At 38.1% G+C, this 13,092-nt stretch overlaps 1 protein-coding gene across 1 annotated transcript in view; it reads right to left on the reverse strand.

Moving 5' to 3' along the window:
- Positions 1–2,519: 2,519 nt before the first annotated feature.
- LOC128377121 (thyroxine 5-deiodinase-like) overlaps positions 2,520–13,092 on the reverse strand; it is a 175,118-nt gene continuing 164,545 nt past the window's right edge. Inside the window, exon 2 of the transcript XR_008323290.1 lies at positions 2,520–2,529. The gene's annotated coding sequence lies outside the window, so the exon portion shown is untranslated. The remainder of the gene's footprint in view (positions 2,530–13,092) is intronic.

The following is a 13,092-nucleotide window of genomic DNA, read 5'->3' on the forward strand; positions in this document are numbered from 1 at the left end:
TGTTGTCTACCTCCAGTAAAGACTGGTGCACAGCAGAAACTTCCCAAAACCTTTCAGTGGGCTCCTGCAGGGCTTTGTGCAGTTAGCACTAGCAATGTGTTTATGGCAGCAGCAGACTAAGCCAGCTACTTCACTTTATTCGTATTTCCAGTAATGAGAATCAATCAGTCACATCTACGACAAGTAAACTCAATCACAAGCCCCCCAGTCTGCTGTCACTGTCAAGTATTAGAGCAGAATCGATTCATAATCAGGGACTAACCCTAACCCATATTTTTTCATGTCCACCAGCCAAATATGTTTAAGAATCCACTAATTAGGCGCTTTTCCCCCGGGACTCTGGTTGTCGGTTGGGCTCATGCAGGGCCGTGTCCCCTGTGGCGGGAAATACAGATCTGAACGGTGCTGTACTGCTGCCTGCAGCTCAGAAACCTCAGTAAAAATTATACATACCGTATACCTGTAAATGCTGCTAGTCACAGAGAACACAGACCAAACAGCCATTTTATTGAAAGGTATGCTGGAGCAGCCAATAATAGCATGTCTGTACGTATAATTTCCTTGCCAATATTTACAAACTGTGCTCACAATATAAGTGAAAAGTGTTGTGCCAGCCTGGTATGTGCTGTTTGCTGTACTGCTCTATTATCTGTACTGTAGACATGATTATATACGAGTTTCAGCTTATGCTCTAAACTACACTGTGTGTGTACTTGCCACAGAGATAAAGACATCCTGTCAGGAATTGAAGAATTGGCAGAATAATATGTTTTACTGCAACCACTGGTAACAAGGTTGGTTTGGTTCAAGTCTTACTACTGCAGTATTAGTACTGGCCTTTATTGGTTTGTATTATTTATTGATATTGACTGTACTTTTTTAATTTGCCCAAATTGTCCTTGTGATTTCAGTCAGTGCTCAAGAGACAAAGAAACATATGAACTCAGCAAGACTGCACACAATCCCTGATCAGTGGTTGAGGGACGTGGAAAAGTTTTTTCCTTCCAGGTAAGTAGTTATGCACTTTATAATAATAAGTAAGTTTTAAAAAGTGTGTGTTTACTGTCACATGATTCACTTTGGACATATCAGGTGGAAAAATAAGAAAGTATTTCCTATCCTTCACCTATAAAATGATATATAAAATATGTTTAAAATCATTTATAATTTGCCATTTGTACTACATGTTGATCAGCTGCAGAACTGGAACCATTTCACAACCATATCTTCATGTACACTGAGGCCCGGATTATAATCATCATGTCCACAGGCCAGCAATGAAAAACAGGGATGATATTTTGCTTTGTGTTAAACCTAATTACCTTACTAAACCACTGACTAATTACAATTAATTACAAAACTACTACAAATGAACAATGTCATCATATACAGATTGTTGTGTTTTATCTTTTTGTTTCTTTAGTTAAGTCTGAAACAAAGAGTCTGGGAGATGGAGCCTATATGCTGTTGCAGATCCAAAGGATGACAGTTACTTGCCAGACACAAGCCAGACAGCTGGCTGATGACGAGGGGAAGCCCAGAAACAGAGTAATGCATCCCTCAGACCCACATTAGCTCGAGTTTGTCTCTGGAGTTCCAGGCCTGACCATAGAGCAGCTCCTGGAGCATCATTTATAACATATGCTGAAATCAGCAGGAGACCTGGAACAGGTAAACTGACATATTTTACTGCAGCAACAAACCTCAACAAACCAGCAAGGAGCCTACACCAGACTCTATGAGCTGCACTGTAATAAACAGATTCAATTTTACCAGATAGATCTGAATAAAAGATGCAGAAAACATAAAATTAAGATTCTGTTTTTTGTTCCCCGAAGCTGCAAATTCCTGTAAATACAAGTTGATACATCATCATGCATGTTTGTGTAATCAGGCTACTAATTCCTAAATTGTTGTTGTTGTTGTTGTTGTTGTTTTTGATACCACAGAGGCCAGAGGCCTGTACTATGAAGCTGGATTAACATACCCAGGATATCTCTCCGTTACCTGGGTTGACTTACCCAGACATTCGAAATCCTGATAAATGGTACTACGAAGCTGGTTATCAACTCTGTAATTGTAAATTTGCAGCAATTACTCTCGATGTTCTTATTGAGACTTTTTGTCAGGTTTCCTGACACAAGTTCTGAAACTGGAGTGGTGGTGAGGTTATTCATTCATTTTAATTGTACAAAATTGACAAAAATATATATTTGAAAGATAAGCCTTGAGACACATGAGGGATACTAGTCTGTATGTTATACAGTTGAAGCACATAATAGGTTTGTATTTTGAATGTCAAATGAATGTTGAATATTAAACTAACTTAATGTTGCTTGAAAATCTGTACCTTTCTTATAGGATGTCATTGGGGACATCAAAAGGATTATATCTATCCCTAAAAACTCTTCCTGTCCTAAACTCCTCTCACGATCCACGCAACAATGTCGACACGATCTTCTAAGAATGGGCAGGCCATTTACCAAGAGAACTGATTGGTCAGGAGGTGGTGCTTTCATACTCGTTGATCTCTTATCCAGAACATAACCTAGGCAGGTTAGCCTTTCAGCTTAAATTACTATGGTGATTTACCCCAGTACGAAGTGAACCAGCGTCGTAGGATGGAAAACCCAGGGTTAACCCTGAAGTTACCTCGATAAGAGAAGATCCAGCTTCGTAGTACAGGCCTCAGGTACCACGATTATCTCCAGCAGACAACCTGAAAAGCAGCCATCCAATCAACCTGACAAATGAAAAGACAATCTTGATAGGAGATGGACACTACTTTGACAGTTAATGTTATTTTAAAGTTTGACATTTTATTTGTCACAGTTTGGTTGGTAACTCTTTCCAGTAGAGAGCTGACATTTAGATGTCATTTTCTCTATAATAAGTAATAAAACAAAGTTTTGTAGCATCTTGTCTGTCATGCTTTTGGATTTATATGTATTAAGCTTTGGTAATGTTATGACACAAGTTTAAGCAGTATAATGTGATACAAATCAATTCAATGCTAAACAGTTTTTAAAGCTTTAAAGACTTTGGCTGCTGTGACCCTGTGAGAGCTCATGATTCAGCTCTGGGTTGGTTTAAGGGCGCAGTAATGATGTATCTTTTTTAATAGTGGTACAAAAGGTACAGGGTCATGCTAAACAAAGCCCTACTCAAAGTCCATGAGTTATATATATATATATATATAGTTATATAATTATATGGGTGTTGGGTTTTTTTTTCTTTTTTGGACCAGTTTCTCCATCTTCTTGGACACTGCCGTCCCCTAGCTGGTCTTTGTTCCTCTTATACCTAAAATGTAATTCGAGAGAAGCATGTAAGAAATGAAGTGTGGTAAGTAAAGGTCATTTGCACTTAATACAGAGCACCATTACATTCAGCAAATAAAACTCTAAGATGTGTTCTCATAGTAGTGAACTCTGAGTAAATGTGATTAAAACAGACCAGTTGTTTCCATTATGGCAGTATGTGAGTCATCCTTATTTCAACGCATTAGGAGTGTTGGTATTCAACTTCAAGATAAAAAAATGCAATCATAATACTGTCCTTGATGATTTCGGTATTTTAGTTGCTTAACAAATATTACTTTAATAATTCTGATGTCACCTAATGATAATGCCATGTACATTACTCAAGGATACCGAGACATCCCAATTACTCACACCAAGGAGGAAATAAAAGCAAATCAAACCAGTGTTATGGGCCTTACCCTCTGAAAAAATATCCTGTTAGTAGAAAGATTAAAGTCCTGCATTATTCTGGGTTCAAACTGCAGGTGCAAGCATAGTGAAGCCCTCTTCCATTCCCCTCAATGTATTTCTATGTTTTCTTTCTCACTCTTTCCCCCACCCTCTCTATTGATATCAAATTCAATTTAAATGAATTATATTGGCAAACATTGGTATATGTGTATATATTTTGTCCTGCAGTGCTTTGTCAACACAAAAACTACTGTCATGAAGTCCTTTTAAATTTTCAAAGAGAGAGAGAGAGGGGGGGGGGGTTCTCTCTCTTTATCTCTTTGCCTCCCTTTAAAGAGGAAGAATTGTGATTCAAAAACGTGTAGTGTTTTAATACATTTGGTCTGAATTCAGCATTACATTTAAATGCACATCAGCTTAAACTTCACTGTCAAAAGGTACAGCTGTAAACATAAAGTCAATATAGAAACAAAAGAGAAAGTCACAGCTTATAGTAAATGACAATTCAACATTACTGGACAGAGCTAAAAAGAAGGGCAACATATCGCAACAATATTTAATACCAGGAGAGGATATACCTTTTAACAAACTCTAGTGTCCTTGCAGCTTCCTCTTTGTATTGCAAGTTGAACATGTGGCAGGTGATCAAAAGTACAGCAAGCCCAGTGATGAAGCTTGGTTGGATGCCTTCACAGATGACATGACTTTCAATGCTGATCATCCAACGTCCAATCGTGACTTTGTCAAAAATGATAATGTCCCAGAACAGTATGAAATATGGGTAACAGGACTCTATCAATGTATGTTAGAAGTAGCTACAACACACTTGACGAAACAGCTGCAAATCATTACTTTACACAGCTTTGGATGGCAAAGACAACACTGATGAGAGAACTACATCCACAAGAAAGAAATTTGCAATAAATAATATATTCTAAGTGAGAAGAACTGCCACGACTTTAAATTGTAAACTGAAGAGAATGAAATGAAACAAACAAAACATTAACCTGGAATGTGTAAATGTTCCAATAAACAGAAAAAATGTGTGAACAGTAAATGTGGTGCAGAAATACCTGGGTACAAGCTGCTTAAAGCTGCAGCCAGCAATGAACATGGTTTCAGTCTTCACAAAGGAGAGCAAAGTCATTTCAATATCACAAAGCCTGTAGCATTTCAATAATTGTGCACTCAAGTTCTGCCATTCGTCCCCCTTCATCAGATGTGAATGATGCTCGGCATGAAAATTCAGGAGAGTGCAGGAAGTGTCCAGTTAGTTTATTTCTCAAAGTCATCTCTAGTTACGAGTGTGTGTGAGAGACAGGACACCTCGGACAACAGACAAGGTCAATGATGACTCTTATATTTGTAAAAATTTCTTTGAACTGGGAAAACCATTTTTAAAATCTGTGACATCATCACAATGTAAAGTCTATGGGCCGAGGGGGAATCCGCCAGGCAGGGGAAACACTATAGAATATTCAGCTGGCAGCACCCAGATGCAAAAACAGCCAAACCGCCTAGATTTCGGAGGTCAGGAGAGGATCACTTCCTAACCGTTTTAACTCAGAAATATATTTTCAGTCACTAAATGTACAAGATCAATATCAAGATTAAAACTCTGTGCAAAGCTGTAATTTTTTACTGGCCTGGCAGAGTTGATATATTACTTTAGTTAGTTTTGATAACTATTCTAAACCACCATCTGTTTTTGCACCCTGTTATCATCATCATCATCATCGCCACATATTTTTAACACCCTCAGCATTGTGAAAAACACGTTGCCTCTGGAATGAGTTGGCTTATTTTACCCGAAACAGTACTGACAACAAAACTCCTCTGTCTGGCTATGCTTGTCTGAGGTGGTGTCTGCCAGATAGCTTCTTGTAAACCACAGTTGAATTACTTGAATAAACAATACTAAATTACGCCATAAATTAGTCGTTGCCAGTAGTTGCCAGTGCATCATGTCACCTTACTAAAAGTATTGTAGTCTAATGCAACAGTCCTGCAGTAAATCCTCACCTCATGAAGGTTATAATTTTCAGTTTTTGTTGAAACTGTTTTCAGAGAGGCATTAAATCAACTGTATGGTCATTTTGGAGGGTGTTTGGAGCTGTTTGTGATACTGCAGAACTATATTTCATTATACAGAGAGGTGTTTCTGTTATTAAGCCTCTCCTCATTGATATAATGGGGTGGGCATAAGATTAGAATTCCCTGTCAGTATGGCGCCGTACATTATAACAGTAGTACAATCTGGCACCTTTAAAATGATCATGGATTTGAAACAACACTGAAAATGTTTAAACTTGTCCTCTGGCACGTCCTCCACAAGTACTGGAGGAGGTTGTAAGGGCAATTAATTCCTCATCTTATCTTATCTCATTGTCTTTGTCAGCAAACTTTCCTTGTGTAAACTCTAATTGATAAATTAAGTTACAGTTGATTACAATGTCATGCTGAATTAAAGATATACTAGCCATTTAGTGATGTTATTGAGCAATGAACTGAAATATAGCAACTTACATTATCTTACTAGCATTATAGTTTGCATTGTCACACTGTAACAATAAACTAATGCTAACTAGATTTTTCAAAGTGCAGGCTCCACTTCAATCTATTTCATATTGTGGCAACTGTTTGTAAAATGTATACAGGTTCTAGCAGTAGGGATGGTGTTTTATATGAATGCTGTATAACAAGATTTCAAGATTCAAGATTCAAGATGCTTTTGTCAGTCATCATGTCAGACATGTGAGTGAGATATAGTACTCAGGTCTCAGATACTAAAATAAATTAAATCTAATATAAAATAAGCTAAAACAGGCTAAAACATCATATACAAATAAAACATAGTTAAAGTGACTGGTAGTTAAAAGTGCATCACAGACGGGTAGTATAAAGTGCATTTATCGAAGCAGAGTCCGAACAGTTTAGTAGTCTCACAGCATCTGGGACAAAGCTGTTTCTCAGCCTGGAGGTTTTCGCTCGGATACTGCGTAGCTTCCTGCCCGAGGGGAGAGGGACAAACAGTTCATGTGCCGGGTGTTTGTCCTGACCATGGATGTACTACAAGAGATGGATACCAGACATAAAATGACGCTCATTCAGTCCAATAAGAATTTCTCAGTTGGTGCATACGCCGAAAGAAGTTTCTAGCTTCAAGGTTTGCTTCAGCGTTGTCTGGCTTACCGAGGATGTGCAGTAGTGTTTCCCCTGCTGGCCACGCCCTCATTTACATTGTGATGACATCACTGATTATTAAATCACTTTTCTTGGCTCGAGGAAAGTTTTACAAATATAAAACCTCCATGGATCGAAAATTCATAATACAAAGTCATGATTGACCTTGTTTGTAGTTCGAGGTGTCCTGTCAACAGTTTTACAGACGTCTCTGGCTGCAAGGCTGATGGGTGCAGCCCTATCCAACTCTTAACTTAAGAGCTTCATTACTTCCAGTTCCTGGACAGAAATCAATACAGTTCATGAGGATGCAGATGAAGGGCAGGGTGGAGGAGGGGGGGGGGGGGGGGGGTGGACCCGCTTACACAGGAAGAGGCTACAGTTAGCTTGATTTGCCTGAAGTCCCGGCAAATCTGGCAAATTGTGTAAACAGCACAGCTTATGGTGGAAAGTTAATGTCTGGCCAGCAATAACAGGTAGTTTAATATGAGAACTTTAGGCTGGGCAATATATCGCATTAACTTACAATTTTGTTTTTGCATGACGTGTAAAATGCCTAAATCATTAAAATTTTGATATTACAAAAGAATATTTTTAGTTAAACAATGTAGATGGTTTTGAGTCATAAAATACATGTGAACCTGCTGAAAGTTCACAGGACTGTGGTGACGCGAGGCAGCTAGCTGTTTCTGACTATCTCGTAGTGAATTTCACAAACTGTTGCAGCTACAAGAGATACAGACTGAAGATGACTCTGCACACTGATCTGAGCTTGCAGTTTGTGTTTGCTGATGAGTTATCATCTCTGGTTACGAGATATCAGGCTGACGTTTTTGTCTAGTCATCTTACCACTATTTACACACCTACCTTTCTCTTCATGAGGGATTTCACTGTGAATGACATCACCACTTCTGCTACTCCTTTCTCTTATTCAGCTTCATTTTCTCACCTGATTACAGATATGAATAGATTCATTCTCATAATACATGCTGCTGGTTATCACCTTGATGACAAGCGCATGCACTCACCTACAAGATGCTGTCATTACACAGTGGCTGGGTGCAATAAATAGCACTACATAGTTCTGTATGGTCATGAGTCTTTACACAAGCTACTGCAGTTTTTGGTTGTTTTCTGATGTAAGCAAATTACTTGCTGCCAACTAATGAAAAAAGAACTAACTTCATTTGACCTGAGTGCTCATGTTTATTTCCTAATGCCTGTTTTAATCAGTGAGTAGCCCATTCTCCACCGTTAATCAAGACAATTAGTTTCACCCCAAAGTCCTGACTGCTCACAAACAAATGGATTATATGTGTTGGGCTAAAGATACTTGAATATGATGTGGCTGCCGCTGCCTGCTTCTGCATATCATTCATCATTTAATGCACTTACATTAAGGACATTGGATTAAGATTCAGGTTTACAATATGACTCAAACTGCAATATGCTCTTGCAGCTCTTTATCTAGTATAATCACCTTACTCAGTGCTACTTCTTCATTCACCATTACTTTCTTACAATGAATGAAACAGATTTACCAACACAAAAACCCTGAGAATGTCCAAATTGAGATATAGATTCATTTTTGCCATTACTACTAAACAATACTACAGCACAGAGAACACAGCAGAACAACAACAGAGGTCTACAGTACAAAAGAATAAGCTACGTACTATATATCAGTCTTTGATTACGGAGAATGAATTCTTTGTTGGATTTGATCTTTTCATGGGATCACCCGTCTTAGAGAGGATAAAATTTTGTTTCAATGTGAGGGCTGAAAAATAACAATAAAGAAATCTTAATCTTAATCTTATCCTTTAACAGTATAAAGGAATGACAAAACATGAGAAAAGTATTTTTCATGTGAAATAAATGCGAAACTACACATGGCACATCATGATAAGCTCCAAATTATTTTGGCTCCACTGCTGTGGCTGCAGGGATTTGAGCAATGTTTATATTCATAACACATGTTATATCAGTCTGGGCAAACTGAGACTAAAATTCAGCACATTTTTAATTTATTTTTTAAAGGAGGCCATTGCCAACGAGATGTCCTGTACGGAGCAAGTCTTGGCCTTGGCGCGCATGTGTGTGTGAATGTTAAATACTGATGTTCAATTAATATTCATTTTAAGAGTAGAAAGAAATGCCACTTGTTAAATACAATACAGGCTTATCATACAAGTCACTTGGATTTCAAAAAAAATGTGATTTTAAAATAAATAAATAAACGTGTTGTTGTTTTTCAGCTTCACTGTCAGGGCCTTTTGTACCTGCAGAGCTTGACAGTTGTCAGTGTTTTATGTGGTGAGCATGTGTCATAACAGGAAATGCCACATAGCTTGACGTTAATGAGGACGGGCATCAGAGGCACTGTTGACTAATATGCAGAAAATACTATGGAGTGAAGTGGAAGGAAAGGTTCATTTTTTTTTTCCCACAGACAATTCTACAGTATGTGACTCACAGTTGGAGCACTTCTATGGCGTAGATTGACATGAAACTGTCCTGGTGTAAAAGATGAATAGCTGCATTAGAGGAAATCCAGTTCTTTGATTTTTGTAAAAAGTTGACGATACAAGCCTGCACATCTAAAAACTAAGCAAAAAATTATGGCATTGTAAAAACGGATTTTACAATCGACACCATAAATCTGTTTATTTTTAATTTCTGGGTCATTTTTAAGTGAATTCAACCACTATGGACTTCCATTTGATTTCATAACTGCATTGATTTTCACCTCTGACTGGCTTCTTTGTCATAGCAATGGTGGCTCAAGCTGTCCACCATTTCAAAATGACAGATGAAACATAAGCTAAATTGAAATAACTGAAACTGGTGGTCATACCCTAAACCTAGAAAAGGTTACATTATCCTTTGGGGTACTGTATTTCTATGTAATGTAACTTTAGGATTTCATTCCAAGAAAAGTTGAACATTTGAATACAGACTGGGGTAAATAGATAGTTATGCTAATGGTTAACCTGAAAATGCAGTGCAATAATCTTGGATAAAAATCACAGTGATGAGAGTAAGCTAAATAAATGGTACAAAACCATGTGCACTAATAGGATATGGTGTTGTTTCATCACACACAATACATTTTCAGATGAATAAGAAAGGTTGTATGTTCAGGTCATTTTTATAGTCACACCTACTGTTCAGAAACCATATGTTTGACATGAATGTACAGATACGTATGTGTATATAAATATCACACACATCTATGAATTATTATTATGTTTAGCAGAAATGGGAGAAGTGTGTGAAGCGTGTTGTTATGTGGAGTAGAGGACGTGGACCCAAATGCAGGAGACTGTGGGTTGATTAAGGCTGAAGAATAACTTCTTTATTTAAGACTTGTGCAGGCAAAAACAAAGGTGGCAGATCAGAGCAAAACAGAAAGAGAAAGCAGACCAAAGCAGAGCAGAACAAAACTGAACAAAGGATCCAACAAGACCGAACTGAAAACCAGGACTTAAACAAGAGCTAAACTGATGAGAGGATGAGGTGCAGGTGGAACAGAAGGAGGAAGAAAGGAACTGATAGGCTGGGAAGTCACAGGAACACAGAGGGGAAATGCAGAGCTAACAGAAAACCAAAAAACCCAGAAAGCACGATATAACTGTGCACAAACCGTCCCAGAACTCACATGAAGTCAACTTAAAGCACAAGTCACAATGAACACACAGAAAAACTGTTGACAAAAACATGAATAAATCAGTCTGTCAAGCTGAGTGGCTTGCATGTTAAGGCTGCATGTTACAGCTTGAATTTAACAAAAAGACAAATGGAGCTCTGAATATCATAACTAGTGTCTCAGCTCACTTCAGCACTTAGTTCCTATAAGAGTCAACGTAGCACGCAATAATATCTCTAAGTGGGCCTTAAATAAAATCTCTTATTTGTTTCAGTCCAGTTTTAAACAGGCAGAATATTTTGGATTAATGAGCAGACATAGAATCTTAACACGTGTTTTGGGGTCGTCACTAAATCAAATTCAGAGCTCAGTAATGGTACTGAAGAAAGCCCGGAAGTTCATCAGCTCCCTTAAATAATTTTGTCAGTTGAGCTGACAAAGATTGTACTTGCCACTTCTGAGTAGTGAGCTGTGTCTACAAATCAATCAGGAGTGTGGCGTCTCTCTGAGAGGCTGACAGTGAATTCACTCACATCACTCACTCTGTAGTAGAAGGGAATCAGCTGTTACACAGGGTTTCCTTTGTGACTGATCATGATGTGGTCAATATATTCATTTCTTTAATCATTCAGTATAAAACCTTCCTCCCATGTGAAAAAGGGACTAAATCTCTATTGTCACCTTAAATCTGATACAAACAGTGCCATCAAGGTGACTACTATTTTTGGACCAGTGTTGGTCAACTACATATTAAGATGGATGTGTGACAGCTCCCCAAAAATGAAGCCAAAACATCTTTATGGCCCCCTGGTGGCTGACTGCAGTGCAGTACAGGTCATAAATCCCTGCCCCCCTCCATGTTAGCAGATGGGACATGTGTCAAACTAAAAAATCAAATTGCATGTCAAATACATTTTTCCAAAAGACAGTTTCTGATATATTGGTTTTTTAATATTTGATAATATAAGAACTAGGTGTGATTGACAGCTGTGACAGCCACTCTCAATCCTCCGTCAGGCGTTACATCACACAAGCAATATGGCAGGTCCCGAAAATGAGATGTTTTGGTTTTCCAGCAGGAATTGGAGAAGCATAATCCATATGCAGTCAATATATATTTAATGAATTACTCATTACATATTACTCATCTAAAAAGTAGTCACATTCATTTATAATTACTCAACAGCCAAAGTAAGAAGTTCAATTACGTGTTACATTACTTACATTACTCAGTTCAGCTCCCACAAAGGTGTCTTTAAACAACTCCAAATCCTCCACACTCTCACCTTACACCTATATGCAACATGTGTAGTTCACAACTCTTCCAACTCAGAGCAGGTGGTACCTGGCTGATTGTATTGGACATTGATCAGCCCTCCTACACTATCCACACTGGCCCTGGTACGAAAGCAAACAAGTCAACCACCTAAAGCCAAAACTGTTAAAGTACCATTGCGTTCTTGGGATTTGCAACTGTAAGGTGATAGCTGATTTGAAATTATAAACACTTCTCATTACTGATAACAGTTACTGTGGAAACTGAGGAAAGTTTAAGATTTTGGCCTTTTTTTCTGTGTCTCCCCCAAAAGGAGGTCAGAGGCTTCAATCGACCTACACAACATCTGTAGGTTACATGTATGGATTTAGTGTCTTGCTCAAGGGTGCTTTAGCAGAGCTGTTTGCTGACACATACAGTAGGCTTGTTTACTGCCCATACTGATGCTGGAGGGAAAAAACAGCAAGTGTATGGAGTTTCTGAAAACTAAAAAAAAAAACATCCTGTAAACTGTTTATTTCAAAAGCACTTTGGACTTGTGTAGCAAGTGTCATTTGTCAAAAATAGCATTAGCTTTCATGTTGTGTAAGCTAATTCTTGTGGAACTCACACTTCCTGCCCTTTAACTTTTCTTCTCTTGCTTCCTGCTCACTGCCATACACCTGGGAGATACAGTATATACAACGAGAGGGAGACACTATATTCTAAGCAAGACCTTACACCACAATAGTAGTACAGTGGCTAGGTATTAATTTACCACTTATTTTAGCTCAACGGCCACATCAGAGATTTGGAGTCTAATGATTTCTGCTGCAGCAGAATAATAGGAACTTTCTTCACGCCACCCTTTGAAGTCAAAGAGCCAGATTGTCAGGGTAAAGACTGCCACTTATGATGTGCCTTAGGTACAAATGAGAAGCATTAGTTTGCTGGACACTCACATGAATATCAATGCCTTGCTCCCTGGGCAGGCCAAGTCATACACTTCCTACAGTACATTGCCTGTTCATAGATTTAGTGTTGCAAGGATTACCTGATTGACAGAAATGGATATCCAACTATTTGATATAATACTATTGATATGATATTATTTCAAACCACTTTTTCTGACATTTCTGCCCTCAATATATCACACTAGACACATACAGATATTCACATCTGAATTGTCTTTTAACAGTACTGATGTTATTTATGACTTATTTTACTGTCATGTTTTTACTGTTTTACTGTTTCTGATTCATTATTGTTACATTTGTCTCCCTTTTTCTTT

This window comes from Scomber japonicus, chromosome 17, assembly GCF_027409825.1.
Source record: "Scomber japonicus isolate fScoJap1 chromosome 17, fScoJap1.pri, whole genome shotgun sequence".
Lineage (NCBI taxonomy): Eukaryota > Metazoa > Chordata > Actinopteri > Scombriformes > Scombridae > Scomber > Scomber japonicus.